Here is a 4,817-nt window from a genome sequence, read left to right as displayed (position 1 = left end):
GAAAGAGGGAGGGAGGAGCATGGGAGGGAAGGGGGGAAAGTCCTACCTTGTCTGTCTGTTGTACAATTTGGCCCCCATCATACATTTGGAAATAAAATATAAGTCAGGGAGGGTCACACAATAGCTGGGGAGACCCTAAGGCCCTCTTTTGAAAAGGAAAAAAAAATCTTGTTTCCATGCCAGGAGTGTTGGGAGAAGTCAGACATCCCACAAATCAGGGTTTAGTGAAAAGCTTAAGGGGGTTTATCAATGGCTTAATGCAGCGTTTCGCAATCTTGGCACCAAGTTGTGTGGATTTCAGTTCCCAGAATTCCACAATCAGCATGGCTGGCTGAGGAATTCTGGAAGTTGGAAGTCCACATATAGAAATAGTCCTAGACTTACAACCATTTGTTTAGTGACTGTTCAAAGGTTGAATGACGTTAAAAAGAAGCGACTTATGGCAGTTTTTTGCACTTGCAGCATCAGTCATGGCCACGTGATCAAAATTCAGACGCTTTTAGTTTTTTACCCACCAACACCGGCAGGGCAAGTCACGTATATAAACAGAAATTCCCTTCTGGCATGGATGATGTTACCTAGTTGGGTCACGAAACGTCTGCAAGAAAGCAACCAAGCTCAGAGACCACCAAGGACCCCACAGGCCTTCTTCTCCTCCTCCTCCCCCTTTTCTTGCTCCTCCTCCTCCATAGCTCGTCTTCCTTCTGCTCCACTCCACAAACTTCACTCCCTTCAAGCACTGATGTTCCCTAGTTGGGTCATGAAACGTCTGCAAGAAAGACAGCCATGCTCAGAGACCACCAAGGACCCACATCCTCCTCTTCCTCTTCTTCCTCCTCTTCCTCATCTCCCCACTCCCTTCTAGCCCTGTTGATGTCACCTAGTTGGGTTATGAAACATCTGCAAGAAAGCCACCAAGCTCAGAGACCACCAAGGACCCACAATCCTCCTCTTCCTCTTCTTCCTCCTCTTCCTCATCTCCCCACTCCCTTCTAGCCCTGTTGATGTCACCTAGTTGGGTTATGAAACATCTGCAAGAAAGCCACCAAGCTCAGAGACCACCAAGGACCCCACAGTCCTCCTCCTCCTCCTCCATCATCATCATCATCCTCTTTTCCTTTCCTTCTGCTCCACTGCATAAACCTCACTCCCTTCTACAGTAGCACTGATGATGTTACCTAGTCGGGTGATGAAACGTCTCTAAGAAAACCAAGCTCAGAGAGCACCAAGGACCCCATATTGAATTAAAGGCCCTTTTAGACCACTTTAACTGACAATGTGCTGAATTGTGATTTATTTTTTTGCTACACTGAACAAATGGCTCTTAGGATCACCACCCACCATGTTAAAACATTACTCATGCCTTCGTACCTTGCACCCATTCAATGTATGCCGGCTTCAAACGTTGCCCTAAGCCATGTTGGGTGGCATAAACCACCATGGGATGGGCTCTTTACCTAGCTGCACTAAAGAACTGTTTGCAAACCAAGAAGCCAGTTTCCGTCAACAGGGGGCGCTCAAACCACAGAACACCCAAATATTATGTGTGAACTAAGCCTTAGTGCTCTTTCAAATATATACTATTCCGACAATGTGTGGGAAGTTGGCATTGTGTAGCATGTTTAGGAAGTCGATAGAATGCATGGCCTTTTCAGGCAAGGTAACATTTGTGTCCTTTTAATATGCTATATACTTTCCCAAGGCACTGTATATATCAGTGATGGCTAACCTTTTCAGCTTGGTGTGTCGAAAATCGGGGAAAAGTGTAGCCTTCCTCGGGTCGTGTGTCACTTCAAGAAATAGCAATAATTTGGTTTATAACAGACAGACAGGGCTGGGGTGATCACACAGGGCTGTGAAACTCGTCTCCCTGGTCTCAGGGCTGCAGGTGCAGGATGTGGGGATCGGAAGGCCACCTTACAGGGCTGTGAACCTCATGGATCTCCTTTCCTCCTGTAGCGTTCCTGAGGTAATGAAACTGACAAACCTCAGTTTATGGCGGTTAAAACTGGTTCTCTGCTGCAAAGATCTTGCGGCAGCGGTGACACCACGCCTCCACGCAACAAGCAGGGAGCAGGGATTGGAGCAGAGCACAGGCAGCCTCTAAATGTGCAGGTTTTCCCACACCAACAGGCGTGTCAGTCAAAGTGCCTTGGCGTGTCACGAGTGACACGCGTGTCATAGGTTAGCCATCACTGGTATATATGATACGTAGGTATTATGCAGAATGACAAGAAACGTTTAGGCAAAGTATGAAAAGAGAAGAGTCATGAAAAGGGGAAGGATTAGGGTTAGGGTTAGGGCCTTGGGTTAAAGTTAGGGTTAAAAGTTAAGGGTTAGGGTTAAGAGTTAGGAAGGATTATATTTAGGATTAAGTTTAGGATTAGGGTTAGGGTTAAGGTTAGGGATTAGAGTTAAAAATTAAGGGTTAGGGTTAAGAGTTTGCAAGGGTTAGGTTAGAGTTAGTCTTAAGGTTAGGGTTAGGGTTAAGGGATAGGGTTAAGAGTTAGGAAAGGTTAGGTTTAGGATTAAATTTAGGATTAGGGTTAGGATTAAGGATTAGGTTTGAGTTAGGGTTAAGGTTAGGGATTAGGGTTAAAAATTAAGGGTTAGGGTTAAGAGTTTGCAAGGGTTAGGGTTAGTCTTAAGGTTAAGGTTAGAATTAGGATTAGGGGTAAGGGTTAGGGTTAGGGATAGGGTTAAAGTTAAGGTTAAAAGTTAAGGATTATGGCTAAGAGTTAGGAAGGGTTAGGATTAAGGCTAGGATTAGGGTTAGGGTTAGGTTTAAGAGTTAAGGTTAGGGTTAAAAGTTAAGGATTGGGGTTAAGAGTTAGAAAGGGTTTGGGTTAGGATTATGGTTAGGGTTAAAGTAATGGTTAGGGTTAAAAGTTACAGTTAGGGTTAGAATTAGAGTTAGGATTAAAGTTAGGGTTAGGGCTAGGGATTAATGTTAAGGGTTAGGGTAAAGGTTAAAATTAGGGTTAGAATTAGGAATCATTAGTATTAAGAGTTACAGTTAGGCTTACTCCAACCGTAGCCCTAACCCTAACTCTTGATTGAAAAAGATGTATATGAAAACGAAAGAAGAATTACAAAAATAAATAAATACAGGATTTTCTTACAGAAAATTACAAGAGAAAAAAAAACCAGTATTTGTCGCAACAAGTAAGGCTAGATTGGCCTTTTAGCAGGAGAATTATATATTTTGCAGGTTTGCCTTTTGGCATTGCATAATCGAACGCCTAGGAAATAAGTAAAATATTTTAAGCGTTTCATACTTTGATGTCCCATTTCTGGCATTCTATAGATTTCCTGGGCATTGTAGGAAATGCCTAATTTCACACATTGTAACGGTAACATATACATTATCTCTCCTGGCTAGCTGTTAGAAACAGATGTGACTTTCAAGATTTCTCTCTCTCTCTTTTTGGTTGCTTTAAAACAGGGGTGTCCAACCTTGGCAACTTTAAGACTTGTGGACTTCAACTCCCAGAATTCCTCAGCCAGCTTTGCAAAGCTGGCTGAGGAATTCTGGGAGTCCACAAGTCTTAAAGTTGCCAAGGTTGATACCCCTGCTCTAAAACAAGTATTCCTTGCAGGCCACCTCTGCCAAGGTCTTAATTACACAAGTCACTTTTAATACATTTGGAAGATTGGACTTCTATCTTCTCCTCCTTGGAGGCACGAGCTTCTTCGCTGATCTGATATGTCATTTTTGGTCAACTCGTAAAACCTTTTGTATACGCGTTTTATAATTGTCAATAGAAAGAAGGGGTTTCAAAGAGCAGGCGGCAGTGTGGAATCGAAAGTACATCCCATTCATGTTTTCTTCAGGGACCGATTAGATGACTGAAGCTTCTGCCGTGTAAAAATGTAATTGGAGAGCATGATTGATGACTCTTGGCTATGGACGTGTTTCGTTGGATGATACACCCAGAGGGGTGGGGGTGGGGGGGGAAAGCAGGATCGAGGGTGACAGTGATCGAGGGTATCTCAGAGTTGGCTATGCCCAGGTAAATGCCGGACGTAGAATGTTACCTTCAAATAAATCTTTTTAGTTTTGGGAGTGTGGTTCGAGGCTCGTGATTTAATGGGAGTAACTGCTGGAATCCTGACAATTTTCTTCTTGCAAGGGGTCTGGGGTGGTGGTGTGAGGTCTCCACCCTGGTGCAAAGCAACATGGGCCCTGAAGTCAGTGGTGGGATTCAAATAATTTAACGACCAGTTCTCTGCCCTAATGATTTCTTCCAACCACCAGTTCCCCAAACTGCTCAGAAAGTTAAGATCTGGTTCTCCCAAACTGGTGCGAACTGGCTGAATCCCCACCACTGCCTGAAGTTCCTTCTTGTCCTCCCATGCTAATTGAAGAGAGATCCAACCTGGAACTAGGGAGAAACTTCCTAACAGTGAGGACAATTAACCAGTGGAACAGAAGTTGCCTTCAGAAGTTGTGGGTGCTCCATCACTGGAGGTTTCCAAGAAGAGACGGGACAGCCACTTGTCTGAGATTGAGCAGGGGGCTAGACTAGAAGACCTCCAAGGTCCCTTCCAGCTCATTCATTCTGTTCTATTCCGTTTACATCAGGAAACCAAGCCACAGTAGGAATGCATGAAGAGCAGGACTCACGGAGAGTTCTAGGGAACGAGTGTCCAGGAAAGTCACTCAGCCTCCAGGGGGTAGCAAAATCCCATGATACGGACGATACGGTTGCTGGTTTCCAGAAAAACCCATCCTGAATTACACCCCCTCGTCCCTGCATTCTCTCCTGGAGCAGATGTCCATGCCTCTGTTTGGATCTCAGGGGCTGCCCCAAAGA

At 44.6% G+C, this 4,817-nt stretch overlaps 1 long non-coding RNA gene across 1 annotated transcript; it reads right to left on the bottom strand.

Moving 5' to 3' along the window:
- Positions 1-1,292: 1,292 nt before the first annotated feature.
- LOC148131059 (uncharacterized) lies at positions 1,293-3,500 on the bottom strand. Its single transcript, XR_015749084.1, has 2 exons — positions 2,197-3,500; positions 1,293-1,705 (listed from the first exon to the last, which is right to left on the bottom strand). It is a non-coding gene; the product is annotated as an uncharacterized LOC148131059 (long non-coding RNA).
- Between the last annotated feature and the right edge of the window lie 1,317 nt (positions 3,501-4,817).

This window comes from Notechis scutatus, chromosome 3, assembly GCF_049901735.1.
Source record: "Notechis scutatus isolate UNSWTSFEM ecotype Mainland chromosome 3, rNotScu1.2, whole genome shotgun sequence".
Classification (NCBI taxonomy): domain Eukaryota; kingdom Metazoa; phylum Chordata; class Lepidosauria; order Squamata; family Elapidae; genus Notechis; species Notechis scutatus.
The sequence above is the reverse complement of the archived record's forward strand: the minus strand, read 5'-3'. Positions and strand labels throughout refer to the sequence as shown.